This window comes from Danio rerio, chromosome 4 (assembly GCF_049306965.1).
Source record: "Danio rerio strain Tuebingen ecotype United States chromosome 4, GRCz12tu, whole genome shotgun sequence".
Taxonomy (NCBI): Eukaryota; Metazoa; Chordata; class Actinopteri; order Cypriniformes; family Danionidae; genus Danio; species Danio rerio.
In genome coordinates this window covers 75,636,005-75,657,020 of record NC_133179.1, presented here as the reverse complement: position 1 = coordinate 75,657,020, position 21,016 = coordinate 75,636,005, and the positions used below count along the sequence as shown (strand labels likewise).

General features: G+C 45.7%; 1 protein-coding gene across 3 annotated transcripts in view; it reads right to left on the bottom strand.

Moving 5' to 3' along the window:
- LOC799502 (protein NLRC3) overlaps nucleotides 1-21,016 on the bottom strand; it is a 93,239-nt gene that overhangs the window by 1,261 nt on the left and 70,962 nt on the right. Inside the window, exon 5 of one of the 3 annotated variants that reach the window (XR_012402907.1) lies at nucleotides 6,073-6,421. The exons of the other annotated variants lie outside the window; for them this stretch is intronic. The gene's annotated coding sequence lies outside the window, so the exon portion shown is untranslated. The remainder of the gene's footprint in view (nucleotides 1-6,072; nucleotides 6,422-21,016) is intronic. 3 annotated transcript variants of the gene reach the window in all.

Sequence of the window (21,016 nt, the reverse complement as noted above, 5' to 3'; positions counted from 1 at the left end):
TACCTGCACAGCACTCATTAGCTGGCCTCCATTACACATGCACATGGCATTACAACTCATTAGTAAATAAAGCATTTAATAAAAAAGTGGCCATGCCATAAAGAGTAAATTATCATCTACAACAGTAGCAGACATGTTGACACTTATACATGAGGGTTTCTTTAGTCTGCATGCTAATACAAGGTTTTCTTCATCCTGTAAAAACATGTATGCCACAGCACACTAACCCACATGCCACAAAAAATCTACAAGTTTTCTCCAATCAAACACGCTGGCCTCAGAGTTTCACACAAACAGAGTGCTGGCGGAAGAATCTTTTTTTAGTTTGAGTTTTTGAGTTAATAATTTGAGCTTATTAGCTGTTAAATCACAGTACATCAGGTTCAGGTCTCTGATCTTTGAAAACAATTGAAGACAGTAGTACAGCACCAAAACACACACTCCTCCTCAGAAAAACATTAGACAGATCCACAAATAGAGTGGAGGAACTATGACGTCACTTTGTAGGCTAATTGACTGCTAGCATAAAACTGGTTCCCTCGTGAAAATCCCTATAGGATTTTCCCATAGGCTTTTCGAAGATTGCGAATAATAAGCTCTGTGTTCAAACACTGTTCATTACACTTACACGTTTTGTTCAGTCGGATAATCCTCACACCAAAATACAACTTTGAGCACTTTTGAATCTTAAATGCAAACGCAAGAGTTAAAAAGCTAACATTAGGCTATAAACGGACTACAGAGCCCTCCAGACAACTTATCAAGCTTATTTCTAGAAATAATGTCCATGACAAAGAGTTAATCTCTCTGTATATTATATTATAATCCACACTATATATTATAAACTAATAAATACACACAAAAAAACATAGACCTTTGTGCCTTTTGGATAATTTTTACGTGGGAAATACATCTGTTTTGCTTTGCGGTTCTAAAAGTTTTAAAAATGTGTATAAATGTGCCTATATAGTATTATTATGAGACATATTTAAATAAGTGTATCACTCGCGCACACAGCCCGCTTAACGTTACCTTAAACAGTCGACAGAAATGAGGCGTGAGGAGAAACAAGTCTATCAAATGGCTGCAAGTTCCTGTCACGATTGTGGATCTGTCTGTTCTTCTATGATGTGTCTGCGTGTGTGTATGTGTGTGTGTGCGGTGTGGTGCGTTATGCGTTTTACGTAAATGCGTGTATGAGTGTGTGTGTTGGGTGTCTCTGTGTCTTTGTTAGAGTCGCGTTGCTGTCAGTTGTGTTTACCTTATCAGCTGGGTGGTCACGTGTACGCTGTCACCAGCCTTGCCGTGCGCAGCACCGCTCAGTTGTAATCAGTGGACCACAGGTGCAGCGCATTACCGCGCCTATATATGTTCAGCGTTTCTGTCTCACAGTGTCAGTTCGTTTTCTTCACGTCTGTTTGTCTGTGTCCTGTCAGGTTCCGGTCGCTGAGTTCTGGTCGTGTGTCGCGAGGAGAGCTCTGTGTTTGGACTCTTGTACCTTTCTGTTGGCGGCTCTCTGATCTTGTTCTTCAGTGCTCCCTGTTCGATTTACATTTCCTGCTGCTCGCTTGACTCACTCATCATCTTCCTGCGTTCTTCCTTCTGTCATTCTGTCTGAGTCAATAAAATATTATTTTACTTGCAATTGGGTCTCCCTGTATTCCGTGACAGAACGAACTGACCACTGAGATGGACCCAGCAAGTGTTACCAAAATCCAGGATTTCCTCGCCCACAATTCAGCCCGACTGGATCATCAGGACAAACAAATGGCAGTGACCGGCCAGGCCATTGAGGCGCTGGTCACTCAAGTTTCTGAGCTCACGACTCAGGTTCAGAGACTGGGTTCTGAGCTTCGTACTGAAGCTGTCCAGCAAGCTCCTCCCACCATTCCACCAGCAGCTCATGCGCTAGAAGAGACCCCCAGATCCACTGAACCGCGACTTCCACCACCAGCATGTTACGCCGGCGAACCAGAATTGTGCCGGTCATTTATAGCAAAATGTTCACTTTACATCACGCTACAGCCTTCGTCTTTCCCTAACGAAGAGAGTAAGGTGGCGTTTACGATCAATTTGCTGACCGGTAAAGCGGCACTTTGGGGTACCACTGTTTGGGAGCGTAAACTCCCCTGCTGTAACTCCTTTAAAGCTTTCTCAGAGGAGTTAAAAACTGTGTTTGACCGAGCGGTCTCTGGCAGAGAGGCGGCTCGTAAGCTCGCTGAACTCAGACAGAATAAGATGAGTGTTGCTGAATATTCCATTGACTTCCGTACTCTGGCGGCCGAATGTAAATGGAATGCCGAAGCTCAGTGGGACATGTTTTTGCACGGACTAGCAGATTATATTAAAGATGAAATCTACGTCATGGATCTGCCTAAGACACTGGATGGGCTTATTGATTTAGCCATCAGAGTGGACACTCGGTTACAACAGAGAGGTTCCCACAAGAAACTGCACACTCCACTTCTTCCCACGCAATCTCTTTTCGCTGCATCTTCTGAACCCCCCTCATCTGATCTCGAGCCGGAACCCATGCAGATGGGCAGATTTCGGCTTTCCACGGAGGAGAGGCGTCGTCGCCGCATGGAAGGACTATGCATGTACTGTGGAGTCGCTGGACATTTTGTGGCTTCGTGTCTAGCCAAGAATAAGAATTCGTCGCCGGGTAAGAGTTTACTGGCTGGTGAAATCACCCTTGACAAGTCCCCTAACACAACCATGCTGCCAGTCAATCTATCTTTTAACTCTATCATGCACCACTGTCATGCGCTCATCGACTCCGGAGCCGAGGGGAATTTTATTGACTCTAAGCTGGCGTACAGTTTGAAAATCCCTGTTGTTCCCCTTTCTCTTCCTATCGCAGTGCACGCTCTTAGCGGTCTTTCTCTTCCCACCATCACACACTCCACTGCTCCTATAAGACTTATTACTTCTGGTAACCATTCCGAAACTATTGAGTTTTTTTTAACAGAGACTATTGCCACTCCTGTGATCTTGGGACATCCCTGGTTGGTTTTGCACAAACCTCACATTAATTGGGGACATAATACTGTGCTTTCTTGGAGTGAGAGCTGTCATAAATCTTGTCTAGTGTCTGCTTGTTCTGCTGTTTCTCGTTCTGTGTTTCAGGAGGAGCAGATGGATCTGTCAAACGTGCCCCGTGAGTACCATGACCTGAAGAGAGTGTTCAGTAAGTCCCGGGCTGCTTCTCTGCCTCCTCATCGTCCCTATGACTGTGCAATAGACTTATTGCCAGGTACGTCTCCGCCTAAAGGCAAATTATACTCGCTTTCTGCTCCAGAGAGGGAGGCCATGGAGAAATATATTTCTGATTCTCTAGCAGCCAAGATCATCCGCCCCTCTTCTTCACCGGCGGGGGCGGGATTTTTTTTTTGTAAAAAAGAAGGATGGTTCCCTTCGCCCGTGCATTGATTATCGAGGGCTGAACAACATAACGGTCAAGAATACATACCCTTTGCCGTTGATGTCTTCAGCCTTTGAACGTCTGCAGGGGGCGAACTTTTTTACAAAATTAGATCTCCGCAATGCTTATCATTTGGTTCGCATAAGAGCGGGGGATGAGTGGAAATCAGCGTTTAACACCCCCAGAGGGCATTTTGAGTACTGCGTTCTGCCCTTCGGCCTTTCCAATGCTCCGGCTGTTTTCCAAGCATTCGTCAATGACGTTCTGAGAGATATGATAGATCAGTTCATTTATGTTTACCTGGATGACATACTGATATTTTCCCATTCTCTCCAGGAACATGTTCAGCACGTCAGGTGAGTGCTTCAGAGGCTGTTAGAGAATGGTCTTTATGTCAAGGCGGAGAAATGCGTTTTTCATGCACAGTCTGTTCCCTTTCTAGGGCATATCGTGTCAGTCGAGGGGTTGCGCATGGATCCAGAGAAGATTAAGGCTGTGGTAAATTGGCCAACTCCTGATTCCCGTAAGGCCCTGCAGAGGTTTCTGGGCTTTGCCAATTTCTACCGGCGATTTATTCGCAATTTCAGCCAGCTCGCCGCACCTCTGACCGCCTTGACCTCCTCCAAAACGCCGTTCAGGTGGTCCAGCGCAGCCGAAGCTGCGTTCTCAAAACTGAAAGGCTGCTTTGTTTCAGCTCCAATCCTGATAACCCCTGATCCCTCCCGGCAGTTTGTGGTGGAGGTCGACGCGTCAGAGGTCGGGGTCGGAGCTATCCTGTCCCAGCGCTCCTCCTCGGATGGCAAGATCCACCCGTGCGCGTATTATTCTCATCGGTTATCAGCCGCAGAAAGTAATTACGACATTGGTAATCGAGAGCTGTTGGCCGTCAAGCTTGCTTTGGAGGAGTGGCGTCATTGGTTAGAGGGGTCGGGGGTCCCTTTTATCGTCTGGACCGATCATAAGAATCTTGAGTACATCAAATCCGCCAAAAGATTAAACTCTAGGCAGGCTCGGTGGGTGTTATTTTTCGGACGGTTCAATTTCACCATCTCATATAGACCGGGATCTAAGAACATTAAGCCCGACGCGTTATCCCGTCTTTTTGATTCTTCGGAGCGTACATCGTCACTCGAACCCGTAGTGCCTAAGCGTATTGTTATTTCTAACATCACATGGGAGATAGAGTCGAAGGTTCGCGCAGCCTTAGATGGGGTAACGCCCCCGATTGGATGCCCACCGAGTCGGTTATTCGTGCCAGAGAAACTTCGGTCAGATGTTATTCGATGGGGACATTCCTCCAAAGTAGCCTGTCATCCTGGGGTGAGTCGCACATCATTTGTTATTAAACAACGATTCTGGTGGCCAGCATTGGCTCGTGATGTGCGTGATTTTGTATTGGCTTGCTCTGTGTGTGCTGTTTCCAAGACTTCCAATCGGCCACCCGCGGGACTCCTTCAGCCGCTGTCAGTACCTTCGAGACCCTGGTCCCACATCTCGCTAGATTTCGTTACGGGGCTGCCTCCCTCCAACGGCAACACGGTGATTTTAACCGTAGTGGACCGGTTCTCGAAGGCTGCTCATTTCGTCCCTCTGCCCAAATTACCGTCAGCCAGAGAGACAGCGGTTGCTGTCATTAATCACGTCTTTCGCATTCATGGCCTCCCGACGGACGTGGTTTCTGACAGGGGGCCTCAGTTTATCTCTAAATTTTGGAGGGAATTCTGTCGTTTATCGGGGGCTACTGTGAGTCTTTCGTCTGGCTTTCATCCCCAGAGTAACGGTCAGACCGAGAGAGCCAATCAGGATCTTGAGCGCACATTGCGATGTTTGGTCTCACAGAATCCCTCCTCCTGGAGTCAGCAGCTTTCGTGGGTGGAGTACGCACATAATTCGTTACCAGTGTCGGCCACGGGCCTTTCTCCGTTTCAGTGTAGTCTAGGTTACCAGCCACCAGTTTTTCCCAGTCTGGAATCTGAAGTCGCGGTCCCCTCCGTTCACGCCTTTGTCCAGAGGTGCCGCCGCACTTGGAGCAGGGCCAGACAGACCCTCCTCCAAGTGGGTGTGCGCACCAAGGCTAAAGCCGATCGCCACCGGTCTAAGCCTCCCGTTTACGTTGTCGGTCAAAAAGTGTGGCTTTCAACTAAGAACATTCCGCTCCGCACCGTTAGTAATAAGCTAGCTCCTAAATTTATTGGCCCATTTATTGTCACTAAAATCATTAGTCCTGTGGCAATCCGCCTCAAATTACCTCCAGCGTACAGGAGAATTCATCCCGTGTTCCATGTATCTAAAGTAAAGCCCGTTTTTCATACGGCAATTAATCCGCACACACCAGTTCCCCCCCCGCCGCGTCTCGTAGATGGGGAGACTGCTTATTCGGTTAAGCGCATTCTGGACTCTAGACGGAGGGGACGAGGATTTCAGTACTTGGTGGACTGGGAGGGTTACGGTCCTGAGCACACGGTCCTAGGAGAGAGGGTATTGTCACGATTGTGGATCTGTCTGTTCTTCTATGATGTGTCTGCGTGTGTGTATGTGTGTGTGTGCGGTGTGGTGCGTTATGCGTTTTACGTAAATGCGTGTATGAGTGTGTGTGTTGGGTGTCTCTGTGTCTTTGTTAGAGTCGCGTTGCTGTCAGTTGTGTTTACCTTATCAGCTGGGTGGTCACGTGTACGCTGTCACCAGCCTTGCCGTGCGCAGCACCGCTCAGTTGTAATCAGTGGACCACAGGTGCAGCGCATTACCGCGCCTATATATGTTCAGCGTTTCTGTCTCACAGTGTCAGTTCGTTTTCTTCACGTCTGTTTGTCTGTGTCCTGTCAGGTTCCGGTCGCTGAGTTCTGGTCGTGTGTCGCGGGGAGAGCTCTGTGTTTGGACTCTTGTACCTTTCTGTTGGCGGCTCTCTGATCTTGTTCTTCAGTGCTCCCTGTTCGATTTACATTTCCTGCTGCTCGCTTGACTCACTCATCATCTTCCTGCGTTCTTCCTTCTGTCATTCTGTCTGAGTCAATAAAATATTATTTTACTTGCAATTGGGTCTCCCTGTATTCCGTGACAGTTCCAACATGGACACAGAACAACATTCAATATTCCTTTTGTGTCACGACGTACAGCGAAAAGCAGCCCATACAGTCACATCTGCTATACCTTTTATGGAGGAGTGTAAAAAGTTAAAATGACAGTAAATATGTTTGTATTTTTACACATTTATTCACACGTTTGCATTACTGAGAGCAGGAAAGAAACAGGCTGCTGCACTGGTGAGCAGTATCTTCATAATATCGTTTAATTAAAATAAATGATCAACAAATTAGTCTGTCTCGACAGCCTTTATAAGTGAAGGAATTATCTACACACAATCTGAATTCCCAATTAGAATAATACAACAAACTATAAAATACTATTCATGAAAATACCTAAATAACAGACAAATCCAAACGCCCAACACAGGCGAGCTGCGCTCCAGACCAGATCAGCTCGATGACGTATATTGTCCCCGATGCCGCCTGTAGTCTCATTTAGCAACTTGATAGCAACCGTCTTTTTAAAGAAGCATAATCGATTTAAAAGTTGAAGAGTGTGCTGTAACTGATGTGTTTTATGTCGTAGAACAAAACGTGAAAATATATTGAGTTGGTGTTAGCCACGGACCTTATTTAAGCGATTTTACTGAAACCCCATTCAAAAAACTCATTGACTTTGGGACGAGGGAACCGGAAGTGCTAATATGCTAACTCGCTTCCGGGTTTTTGCATACAAATTGACGTCATAGTTCCTCCACTCTATACCCAATCTGCCAAAGCAAACACTCTTTTGTAGTTCCATCTACAGTTGAGAACGACATCGCTGACAGTCCAGTCATGCATTTCAAAGGATTGGCTGTGCCTTTTAATATTTAAGTGTCACGATCACCAGCGATCGTAACTCCTTAGATCGCTGGAATTCACACACTATTGCTTATGGACTACAAATCCGCCATTCATAAACTAAATTTTCATACATGTAATCCACTCACACACGCACACACACATGCTTCCTCATTCTGACTGGTTACACTTGCATCACCTAAGGATTGTCAAAGTCTTGTTTACGTAAGTGACATTATATAATGGGGTGATCCCCAAAGGGGAGGGGTTTCCCATTGTATGCGTGTAATAGGGGATCCCCAAGGGGGAGGAGTTTACCATTATGTGTAGGTAAATGGAGTTGGAAAGTAAGCTCACCGCCCCTTTAAAAGTGCGGAGGTTTTCCCTTCCTTCCGTTTTCTCCCTGGCATGGAAAAGTGGCGGTGTGTTGAGTGCTTGCAAACTTTTGATGTGCGTTTGATTGAGCGTTGAGCAGTAAGCCTGCAGTGTTCATAGAAACCTGTACAAGGTTGTCTTTCTGTAATTCTGCTTCTTGGGCCTGCGGAATTGCAATCGCATCAGCAAGTAACGGTATGTTTCTGTTTATGTCTCTGGCTATTTCTAGTGAGTTTTAGTGCTGTTAGTCAATAATAAATAATTATTTTAGCTGCATCCATGTATGATAGGTGGATCGCTCACCATTTGTGTTGAGAGCCAGTTGACTGGGCTGCAGGTTAGTTTCTATTTGAGAGTCTGTAAATGTTTTTATCTAGAAATGTGATTTTAAACTTTAATATGCGAATTAATATTGAACGGTTGTTTGATAGAGTGCTCGTTGCTGTTTTGCTGCTGTCTGGCCACCCGATTGCGCTACGGAGAGGCGATTCGCTTTCCCTTTTGGCACCTGGTTGTGTGTGACCCGGTCATGTCAAGGAAGAGTGTGTGATTGTGTGTGTGTGTGTGTGTGTGTGCACTTATTGTTATTATTACTCTCATTCTTTTGACTTTGGCGCGTTTGTGAGTGTACATATATGTGAGTGCGTGTGCGTGTTGTGAACTATTTGGTGGGTTTGTATTTTATTTGTGTAATTTTGTGAAGGGCTGTTGTTATTGTTCATCTTCCATTTCAATACTGACAGGAAGGATTGCCTTATATGGGGAGGGTTGTTTTATTTCGGCTTTATTTGTTATGCGGGTGGTTTATTTGGAGTGTGGGTTAGTTTCTCTTTCTTTAGTAATAAGGAGTGTGTTTTGTTTTGAGGGTTTCATTTGCATTGAAGTGTTGCATTTTTCTCTTTTTCATTGATCATTCCCACATGTTGGTATATCCTGTGTAAAACTGAGTGTGATTTCAGCAGTGGCCACTGACAGCCATTGTATTGTTTTGTGACTCGTTGTAAGGGATTACATGTTTTATATGATTAAATTTTTTGAGAAGCATATTAAACTGTCTAATAAAAGAAGACTGTTTGTACACCTCTCTGCTTGATATTTCCATTTGGTTGGAGAAAACCTGAAGTTGTGGGCAGTAACTGTCACACCCCTGGTTTGATCACGCCGCCTTTGTTTATGTTGTCATGTCATTAGCACGCGTGGATGTTTTGTTTTGGTCTGTCACCTTGTGCTCAACGTAATATTCCTCCCTCCCCCTTGTTACCTTTTTACTATTATCATGATTTAATTAATCTCACCTGGATTCAGTTATGCTCCTTCCCCTATTTAGTTCCCTCTCGTGTGTCATCCTGTGTCAGATCGTTGTGTGTCAGTCCGTGTAACAGTCTTCCGAGTTGTCTCTCCAGTCCTGTCGTGTTGGTTGGTGTTATCCCTTCCAGTTGTGTCTCGCCTGGCCGTCATCTTACTTCTAGCGCTCTGTCCTTCTTGTGTGTGTTCCATTTTGGCTCATATCCCTCTGTTCTCAGGCACCGTCATCCCCTCCGCACTGAGTTCTCCGACATCACCTGCCGTCCGACTTCCCCTCTCCCTCGCTCGCTCTCGTCGGTCACATCTAAAACAGCCGGGCCATAGTGCGCCCTCTACCGGAGGAGTTTGTAAGGACATTCTTTTCTCATTATATTTTTGCTGTCTTAACCCCGGCCTTTTTGTTGTTTTTTCTCCTTGTGTGCAGCGCGCCACTGGCCGAGAGACTCTGTTTTTTGACCCTCGGAAATTTTTATTTTTCTCTTTTCAAACCCGGTAACGGAGGAGGTCCTAAAGACTATTTATTTGATCTTTTTGGATTTTTGTGTTATTTTTTGGCTGTTATTTTGTGGCCCTGACTACAGTCTTTGCTGTTCATTAAAATCTTTAATTTGAACCTGCATTTGTGTCCTTCCAGTCCCATTCTTGACAGTACGATCTGACCAGAGAATGGACGCAGCGGGTTCAGACACGGTCAGAACTGCAGTCACCCAGCAAGGTGCACTCTTAGGCCAGCATGAGGCTAGATTAACCAACACCACCAGGGAGGTGGAATTCCTGGCCAATCAAGTGGCAGAGCTAACTGCACTCGTCCAGGACCTACAGCATGAGGCAGCCCAGGGGGGTCCTCTCCGTCATCATGATCCGGAGCCCCGTTGCAACAACCCTCCACCCTACAACGGAGACCCTAATTCCTGTAGAGCCTTCTTGTCTCAGTGTGCAGTGGTTTTCACCTTACAACCACGCACTTATGCATCTGAGGAATCTAAAGTGGCGTTTGTATTGACCCTCCTCACCGGTAAAGCTCGCGACTGGGGAACGTCAGTGTGGGAGACTAGAGCCCCTTGCTGTGCTTCGTTTGAAGACTTTCGCCAAGAAATGGTGAGATTATTTGACCGATCAGTCCGGGGCCAGGAAGCAGCGGACCAGCTGGCACGCCTACGCCAGGCAGGACAATCCGTTACTGAATATGCCATCGCCTTCAAGACTCTAGCGGCCTCCTGTGACTGGAACGAGGGCGCGTGCAGGTCTATGTTCCGCGCCGGGTTACAGGATGACATTCAGGACGAGCTGGCCACACAGGATCTTCCCCAGGACCTTGATGACCTAGTTAACATGGCCCTGCGGATTGAGGGACGTCTCCATCGTCGTCGTCAGCGTCTAACGGTTCGCCCCCCATGGAGAGTGGAGGATTCCCGTCCAGTCTTGGCTGCAGAAGCATCTGGTTCTGCTCCAATGGATCCGGAGCCCATGCAAGTAGGGCGTCTTCGTCTTACCCCACTACAGAGACAGCAACGCTTCGTCCAGGGACTCTGCCTTTACTGTGGGAAGCCTGGACATTTTGCTGTAGCCTGCCCACTCAAACGTCAAGCCTCACCAGTGAAGAGGGGGATACTGGTGAGCACTACCCCTTTCCTACACTCTTCCTCCCGCACTCTTCTTCCTGTTTCTGTACACTTCAGTGATTCCTCTAATTCTTGTTCAGCCCTGGTTGACTCGGGGGCTGAAGGAAATTTTATGGACTCCTCCCTAGCTGCTTTGTGGGGAATTCCTGCTATCCCTCTTCCTGATCCTATCCCTGCTCGCTCCCTCAACGGCTCCCTTATAACCACTGTTTCCCATTCTACCCCTCCTATTAACCTGACTGTTTCAGGCAATCATCACGAGGTGACCACTCTGTTGCTTCTGGATTCCCCGAGTGCCTCCATAGTGTTGGGGCACCCGTGGTTAGTAAAGCATGGTCCTCATGTTGATTGGTCTGGTAATGCCATTTTATCTTGGAGCCAGTATTGTTTGTCTTCTTGTCTGGGCAGTGCCCCTTTTCCTGTTTCTGTGTCCTCTGTGTTACAGGCAGAGGCTGCTGATCTGACTGGGGTCCCGGTGGAGTACCACGGCCTGCGCCAGGTGTTTAACAAGTCCCGGGCCACTTCCTTGCCTCCTCACAGACCATACGATTGTGCCATCGAGCTCCTCCCAGGCACTTCTCCGCCTAAGGGACACTTGTTTTCCCTTTCTGGTCCAGAGAGAGAGGCTATGGACAGGTACATTAATGAATCCCTTAAAACCGGTCTCATCCGACCCTCCTCGTCTCCTGCAGGTGCTGGATTCTTCTTTGTTAAGAAGAAGGATGGCTCCCTGCGTCCATGCATTGATTATCGAGGGCTCAACGACATTACCGTTAAAAACAGGTACCCCCTACCTCTCATGTCGTCTGCTTTTGAGCTGTTGCAGGGAGCCAAGGTTTTCACCAAACTTGACCTCAGGAATGCCTACCATCTTGTCCGCATACGTGAGGGGGATGAGTGGAAGACAGCCTTTAACACCCCTACGGGACACTTTGAATACCGGGTCTTACCGTTCGGTCTGACCAACGCCCCGGCTGTCTTTCAGGCCCTGGTTAATGATGTGTTGAGAGACATGGTTAATCGTTTTGTCTTTGTGTATCTCGATGATATTTTGATCTTTTCCCCGTGCCTGCAGATACATATTCAACACGTACGCCAGGTGCTACAACGGTTGTTGGAGAACCAACTTTATGTCAAGGCGGAGAAGTGCGTTTTCCATGCCCAGTCAATTCCGTTTCTGGGGTTCATCATCTCAGCGGGAGAGATCCAGGCAGATCCCTGTAAGATAAGGGCTGTTGCCGAGTGGCCAACCCCTGACTCTCGCAAAGCTCTGCAGCGGTTCCTGGGCTTTGCAAACTTTTACCGGCGATTCATCAGGAACTTTGGCCAGATTGCTGCACCTTTAACAGCACTCACCTCTCCCAAGGTATGGTTCAAGTGGAATAGTGATGCACAGGAGGCCTTTGATGAATTGAAGTCCCGTTTTGTCTCTGCTCCTGTTTTGTCCATTCCAGATCCTGAACAACAATTTATTGTTGAGGTGGATGCATCTGATGTCGGGGTAGGCGCAGTTCTATCTCAGAGGTCTTGCCTGGACGGGAAAGTACATCCGTGTGCCTTCTTTTCCCACCGCCTAAACCCTTCGGAACGGAATTATGACGTAGGGAACCGAGAATTATTGGCAGTCAGGCTGGCTCTGGGGGAGTGGCGTCACTGGCTAGAAGGGGCAGCCCAACCTTTCCTGGTCTGGACGGATCACAAGAATCTCGAATATATCCATTCGGCCAGGAGGCTGACCCCTCGACAGGCTCGCTGGGCCCTCTTCTTTGACCGCTTTAAATTTACCCTATCATTCAGACCTGGAACCAAGAATGTCAAGCCCGATGCCCTCTCCCGTCTCTTTGAGGTCCCAGGAAAGGAGAAATCGGTTGATGCCATTTTACCAAAAGAAATGGTGGTGGCGTCTATCTCCTGGGACATTGAGAGACGGGTGGAGAAGGCCATACAAAAGATCTCAGTTCCAGGGAGGGTCCCAGCGGGCCGTCTGTTTGTTCCAACCAGACTTCGCTCAGAGGTCATCCAGTGGGGACACTCGTCCAGGCTAGCCTGTCACCCAGGAGTGCGGAGATCGCTGGCTTTGATTCACCAGCGATTCTGGTGGCCATCCATGGCCAAGGACGTCAGGCAGTTTGTGGCGGCTTGTTCTGTTTGTGCCCAGAACAAGACTTCTAATGCACCTCCCGTTGGTCTGCTTCGCCCCCTACCCATCCCGTCCCGCCCATGGTCACACGTGGCCCTTGATTTTGTCACTGGTCTCCCAGAATCTAAAGGAAACACCGTCATTCTCACGGTGGTGGACCGTTTCTCTAAATCAGTCCATTTCATTCCCCTCCCCAAACTTCCTTCAGCCAAGGAGACTGCGCAAGTGGTGATTGATCACGTATTCCGGATTCATGGTCTTCCGGTTAATGTGGTTTCTGACAGGGGTCCCCAGTTTGTCTCCCGCTTTTGGAAGGAGTTCTGTCGACAGATCGGGGCTTCTACGAGTCTGTCATCAGGATTCCATCCTCAGACCAACGGGCAGTCTGAACGAGCCAACCAGGATTTGGAACGAACTCTCCGCTGCCTGGCGTCCCACAATCCTAGCTCCTGGTGCCAACAACTGTCATGGGTCGAGTACGCTCACAACTCTCTTCCGTCATCAGCTACAGGTTTGTCCCCATTTGAGTGTTCAATTGGATTCCAACCCCCTTTGTTTCCCTCACAGGAACCTGAAGCTGCCGTTCCGTCTGCCCTAGCTTTCGTTCGGCGGTGTCGACGCACCTGGAGGAAAGCTAGGGAGGCCTTGGTCCGAGTTGGCAGACGAACCAAAGCAGCGGCCGACCAACACCGGACTCCTGCCCCTCATTACATTTGTGGTCAAAGAGTATGGCTCTCCACCAAGGACCTGCCTCTCAGGGTGCCTTCACGCAAGCTGGCCCCCAGGTTCATTGGTCCATATCAAATCACTAAAGTCTTGAGTCCGGTGGTGGTAAGGCTCAAGCTTCCCCCCAAGCTTGGTCGGGTACACCCTATTTTTCATGTATCTAGGGTTAAACCTGTGATGTATTCCCCCCTTGTCCCTTCTGCCCCTTCCCCCCCTCCCCCCCAACTAGTGGACGGCTTACCAGCCTACACAGTACGAAGGTTGCTTGATGTTAGACCCAGGGGCAGGGGTTTCCAGTATCTAGTGGACTGGGAGGGCTATGGTCCAGAGGAGAGGAGTTGGGTCCCAGCCCGGGACATACTTGATCAGGCGCTGGTCGAGGATTTCCATCGGCGACGAGGTAAGCCTCTCCCTGCAGCGCCTGGTGGCGCCCGTAGGGGGGGGGGTACTGTCACACCCCTGGTTTGATCACGCCGCCTTTGTTTATGTTGTCATGTCATTAGCACGCGTGGATGTTTTGTTTTGGTCTGTCACCTTGTGCTCAACGTAATATTCCTCCCTCCCCCTTGTTACCTTTTTACTATTATCATGATTTAATTAATCTCACCTGGATTCAGTTATGCTCCTTCCCCTATTTAGTTCCCTCTCGTGTGTCATCCTGTGTCAGATCGTTGTGTGTCAGTCCGTGTAACAGTCTTCCGAGTTGTCTCTCCAGTCCTGTCGTGTTGGTTGGTGTTATCCCTTCCAGTTGTGTCTCGCCTGGCCGTCATCTTACTTCTAGCGCTCTGTCCTTCTTGTGTGTGTTCCATTTTGGCTCATATCCCTCTGTTCTCAGGCACCGTCATCCCCTCCGCACTGAGTTCTCCGACATCACCTGCCGTCCGACTTCCCCTCTCCCTCGCTCGCTCTCGTCGGTCACATCTAAAACAGCCGGGCCATAGTGCGCCCTCTACCGGAGGAGTTTGTAAGGACATTCTTTTCTCATTATATTTTTGCTGTCTTAACCCCGGCCTTTTTGTTGTTTTTTCTCCTTGTGTGCAGCGCGCCACTGGCCGAGAGACTCTGTTTTTTGACCCTCGGAAATTTTTATTTTTCTCTTTTCAAACCCGGTAACGGAGGAGGTCCTAAAGACTATTTATTTGATCTTTTTGGATTTTTGTGTTATTTTTTGGCTGTTATTTTGTGGCCCTGACTACAGTCTTTGCTGTTCATTAAAATCTTTAATTTGAACCTGCATTTGTGTCCTTCCAGTCCCATTCTTGACAGTAACGTGAACCTGAATTTTGTTAACTAACAAATGTTTTAATTTTTGTTTCTTAATAAAGTACAGGCCCCGGTCACAATTACAACGAGTTTTTCCTTGTCTTGTTTTCCCGTGTTTTGACCCTAGCCTAGTTTGTCTTTTTGTCCCTGTCTGCTGCCTGTCTTTCGACCTCTCGACTGTTATTCCAACCACGATTCTGGATTGTCTTTATACATCTGTTTGCACCCGTATTGACCCCTGCTTGCCTGACATCCTAAATAAACCTGCATGTGGATCTGAAATCAGTTGTCTGTGTCGCTCCTTGTATTACATTAATATACCGCAGACCAACAACCGATGAAGTGAAGAGTATAAATATGAATATATAAAAATTATTGTTTTTTCCAGAAACAACATGTGTGTTGTTTTCCTACAGTGATCTTTATTATCAAGGATGAAATAAAGAACTTTAAAAAAACTTCTGTAAGCCGAGGTGCATAAACCTAAACTCAAGCTCCAGCTTTTGTTTTCAGCAAGAACAGACTGCTGGCAGAATTTAAGCCCGTCTTGGTTACACTCAATTCATCAAAAATACTTTTCACTTTTCTAGAAGATCATCTGCTGGCTGACCCAGACTCCAGAGGACGGCCTGGATCTGGTCATGATCCTCTAGCAGAGTCAGCACAACGTGCACATATATGGATGTGGTCATCTTTAGTTCTGTCATCATCCAATCAGCATCTTTCTTCAGACAAAAACAAACCATCCAACACAGAGCAGATGGTCAGGAGGGTTTCATTGGTCTTCACACTTTCATATGCTTTCTTGAAGAGTTCCTCATCCTGATAGAACTTCTGCAACCTCTCTTTCAGAGAAACCCTCAGTGAAACACAGAGGTTCTTTTATGCGATCCCTATTGGCCAGATTTAGTTCAAAATGGCAGCTTTTCTGTTTTTTTCTTTGATTTAATTTGAAGGGAGTGCACCAAAATGACATTTTGAGCAGAAATTATACCTTGTAAAAGTAAAGGTGTTAATAACTTTGACATGGTGTCTATGTTATTGTATATCTTTTTCTACAATATGTTTATATTGTGTATATACTTCTCTCTCTCTCTCTCTCTCTCTCTCTCTCTCTCTTTCCTTTATTTTATGTATATTTGATATTTTTTGTATTTATGTTACGAAGTGTTCAGTGTAAAAGCGGAAGTCTTTTATTTTGAATTAATTACCCTTATGGATATAAACGGACACACAGAAAGATCGCACATGATCACGGCGTTGCAGCTCATGTTTAATCTGTTTGTTTGTTTGTTTGTTTGTATTGAGTTTGTATATGAAGATTAAGCGAGGTCTGTTTGTTTGTATATGGCTTTCATTTTTTGCTTACATTTGGTTTAATTTTCCTTTTGTATACAAGCTCTTATGGTGTTTGCTGTACGGTGCAAGGTGTTCGGTGTATGGTGCAAGGTGTTTCCCGTACGGTGCAAGGTGTTTGATGTAAGATGACGTTGTCAGTGAAGTGAATGCTGCACTGAAAATAAATCATGGGAAAACACCAGTGAAAGAGTCGATCCTTTATTGAACCAGGGAGCTACAAAAAGCTTCCCCAGAATTCCAGTTTGGGTGGCTGCTTGCTCAACGAATTGGTTTGAAGCATATAAATAAGAGTGATGTGTTAGCTTCTAGAGGATGCTGTGGCTGCTTGTACGTCCTTGTGTCAAGACCTTCTTGTTCATTCTGTAACCTTGTGGTTTTGTTTTGCATTATTCATATGTAAAGTTAGTTGTGATTTTATCTTAAGATCTTTATCTTCTTCATTTACCCCTAGACATTTGTTTGTTGCCGTGATTTGTTGTTCTATCAGTTCTATGTATAACAGATCAGTTGTATATAGATAATATTGTGGTTTGAGCTCTTTTATGTTGCGACTCAAACGAGGGGGTCGAAACAATAAATTGGGGCCTCGTCCGGGACAACTACATTTAAGGTAATGCATAATGTTTGTGTTCACCAGTGCAAATGAGTAGACTTCAGGTAGTCAGAGTCTTTTTTATTTTTGAAGGTTATTCTGGATGGAGATTATTAAGTCTCTGTTGGAGGAACGCATCAGGTTTTTGGCTATGCCAACTGTCCTCGAGCTTAGCGTTTAAAAGCCGCACCGAGTCCGGTACAACTCTGAAGATTAGGTTGGTTTAGTTAGTTATATTTTTATGTAGGTAGGAACTGAAGTCTCTCGTTTTCATAATGTGACAATTTGTTTTTTCGTATCTGTTAATGGAGCGCATCTGCTGTTATTGTCCCTGGCAAAGAGGATGATGAGAGCTAGTTCACATGCTCTCCAGTTTGCAGATCTTTATCCTCTCCTGTTTGTAGTGTCCATCTTTAGAGAAATGTCTTACAAGAAATTTAGGACTCATTTTAAATCTGAGAAAAGCAGTTTTTTGAGTTTGCTAAAAAGAAATAAAATCTGTTTGACCACTGGTGCTCCTCTGTAAAAATTAAATCTAATGAACAGCTTTGAGAGCTCATTCTTCTTGAAGAGTTTAAATGTTGTGTTCTAAATGCTGTTGCCACGTAGCCTAATGAGCATAAAGTGACTAAACTGTCGGAGGCTACTTTTATGGCTGATGAATTTACTCTCGCTAACCAGAGTACTGCTCATGTAAATGATGTGAGTAGATTAAAGTTGAATGTGATGGGCACTGCTGTAATCTAAAATAGTTGCTGGACTGAGTTCAGTACAATTGCATCTTTCAGACACATGAGATGTTCCCGCCCTCTCTCTTGACAATTTATAAATGGACACAGTTGCAAAAGACTTTGTGAATGAATTGGGCCAGATATGCTTGTGATTTTAATCGTGTTAAGATTTCAAACGTAATGTTCTTTAATCATGGAATGAAGTAAAGCCCATACACACAGTTTCTACTAAGAATAGTTCAAGTATAGACTAAGCGGTGACATAATTTTTAAAGTTCAGGGTTTCATGATGAAAAGTACTTAAAACTAGGAGAACCGGGATAATTCCCGGTGGGCCGGTATGTTTTTTGGCCATGAGGGCTGGTGTTCCTAGCTGCTTGCACTCTCAGCAGTCACACATTTTGTTCATTTTTTCATTTATTTGACCATAGCCTCACTCTTTTTTTTTTTCATTATTTTGCCGCAGCACAGTTCTTTTTATTTATTTTCTCACAGCCCCGTGAGCAAAATTATCATCATTCAACCCCAAACAGCGGCACCTTAATGAATATAAGAATTCGAATAATTAATATCAATAAATAATACACCTGCTCAATAAAAAAACTGATGATTCACTACATTAAATCTGATGTAACTTGATCAGAAATCTAAAAAGGGGAGAAAATGAGTAAGCCATCAATAGAAAGTACTGCTGTGTCTTGCCTTTCACAGTATAATATGTATTTTTTATTCCCTCTCTAATAGTGCTATTGTGGTCCAGTGGTAAGCACGTTGCGTCATAACACAGCCGACTTGTGTTCGAATCTCATTTGAAAAATTATTATCATTTGTAAACGGCCACAAGAGGTCGCTATAGGTTGTTAATTTTCACTCACCTTATTCAGGTTAATGGCTTTAAAGTAAACCCTGGAACCTTTATAATCATACTATGCCACACTCATCAAAACAATCTCTTCCCAGAAGCTTGGTGATTAAATTCTCGTGAGAAATCCAGATGACCATCACATTACTAAGAAGCTAAGTGTTTAAGCTAGCATCCCTTGGTGAGCGGAGTGTGGTGTGTAAGTTATGTTTGTGTTTCAAATTATGATGTCAATGTCTAAATGGTCTATTTTTGGCAACTTTTGTGTTTTGAAATTGTCAACTAAGTGAATTATTGTTTATATGTTGCTTTACATTGCTCATTTGTTGTGCTGTGTCCAGATGCATGATAATGCACTGTAAATGTGTTGTAATTTATTGTAAATTTGCCTTGTAATTTGTGTGTTTACTTCCAGTTTTCACGGTGTTTATGCTGGTTCCAGAATAAAACACATTACACCCGTCAGAAACTCTCTGCTTCGTTTTAAAAAAATCAAGGGCTGCTACATCTCCTTTAAAACAAGACACAGCTCCAGTTTGTGTTGATTGTCCTGTCTCTACAGATTTGGTAAGTGTGTGCGATCAGTAACTTTTCTTTGTTCATTTAGTTGGCAAAGTTATACTTGGTATGGTCAGCAGTAGTCTTTTAGTGTTTAAAGACAAACGTTAGTCAAAATGATTTCTAAGTTACTTGATTTACGTTTAAATCCCTACAATATTATAGACTGAAAGATCTGCTGTAACTGCTGCTCTTCGAGTGTAAACGTGAACACTGTAAGCAAACTATTGCTAACCGTTGGATGAATTTTCGCTGCATTTTGTGACAGGATTGTCTATACACATGGCTTTCTGACCTACCAAGTGCATCTAAGTTACAGAGAAATGCAGAGTTTTTTTTCTCTTATACGACGCGCGGTTTCAAACATTTCACCGTCATTAAACACAGTCACTGTCTTTCTCCTTTGCTTGTGGGTTTGTTTTGCCTCGCTGAAAATCAGCACATGCCCAAATGGCAACTTCCATCTTTATTAACTTTCCGACACTCCCACCCAAACAGAGCTAGACACACCCACTTTCCTGACTTTTTCCAACCTAGAGGTGTGAAAACATCCTGCTGAAACAGGGGTTTCATGGCCTTTCAAGGTATTTGCAAGGTTTTTTTTTTTTTTTTTTTACAATGATTTTAATTTTTTTAGGGCAACAATAGAAAAGCCCCCTCCAGATTTTCAACTAATTGCAAGGAAAGTATACAAAATTAACATTTGGCATGATGTCAAGATATGAACGCTCTGGTAACTAAAGTAACCCTCTTCGGGGAACAGAAATGCTATCAGTGTATTTTAATCCACGAATAGTGATTTCGTTTCAGAAAGCCAATCGTTTGAAAGAGTATATAACAGGCCAATAAAATGCCAAATGAGTTGGCAGCGTAAGCTTGCACACCTGAAGCTTATTGCCAATTATCTCCGCATATAAGCACAGGGAAAGCAAGGGAACGCCATCCTTTTAAGCTGAAGTGACTGACACAGCTAAGGAACAATCATTATGGCGATGGTAAATAGCATTTCCGTTCCCTTCCTCGGGGAACGAGGATTACTTTAGTAACGAGAGCGTTCCCCTTTGGATGGGGAACTTCAATGCTATCAGTGGATTTTAATCCACGAATAGGGAAATGTCTAGAAAACGCCATAATGACTGCACCTTACCTTCGCCTCTGATGAGAGGATAGCCAGGCAAGCGTGAGCACTCCTGCATCAAAGAGAGGTGCGGTCTTCCAACGTGGTCCCTAGCCCTTACTTGTCCCACTTCAACAGAAGTTTTACGGATTTAGGTATATTTTTTGGGAAGTCGCTAGCGTCTAGATGATTCTAGGAAATACGACAGTACGTTGGGAAAGCGTGCAGTCCCGATAGAGAGGACGCTGCGGAGGCCATCTGCTACCCAATGGGGAGATATGATGGCAAAGTACTAGCCCTGAGAAGGGGGAGTATGCATATAATATGGTTAGCAGAGAGGGAAGACATGGGTCCGCCCTTGAGAGGGGATTGCACAGTCACTGAATAAGCATATAGGATCGCCTAGTGGGGATCATGCATAGCGGGCACCTTTACCCAAAACGCGGGCTGACCAGCAGGCAGACCTACAACATAGTAGGCCAGCAGGTGACTCCTCCGCTGAGTCAGTGCTGGGGGCCAAGGAGGAATCTGCAGGCCTCACCTGACGGGGAACTTTACTGACAGATAAAAAGGCGCACATATCTCCGTGTTAGGGAGAGCCTCTAAAATAATTTCAGTGGGACCACTATTTTGCTGTCGAGCTCTCTCAGACAGTACAGCATCAGCTGAGTGCGCTCTCCGGAGAGGTGCGCTGTCATGGTGACCGAGTCCAGCTCCAGCTTAAGAAAAGAGATCCTCTACACGGGGGCGAGTTTGCTCTTTTCTCGGTTGACCTGAAGCCCCAACAGGTGGAGGTGCCGATGCACCTTCTCTCTGTGCATAATCAATTGCTCCCTAGAGTGGGCTAAAATCAGCCAGTCAACGAGATAATTGAGTATGCGGATGGCTGCGAGCCGAAGGGGCGCTAAGGCACCCTCCGCGAGCTTGGTGAAGACCTGCGGAGACAGAGAGTGGAAAAGTGGAAATTACCCATCGCATCAGACTGCTCTCTCACCGCCTTGAATTCCTGGGTGAATTCACAGACGGTGTTGCCGAACAGGCCAGCTTGGGATGTGGGGAAGTCAAGAAAGTGAATT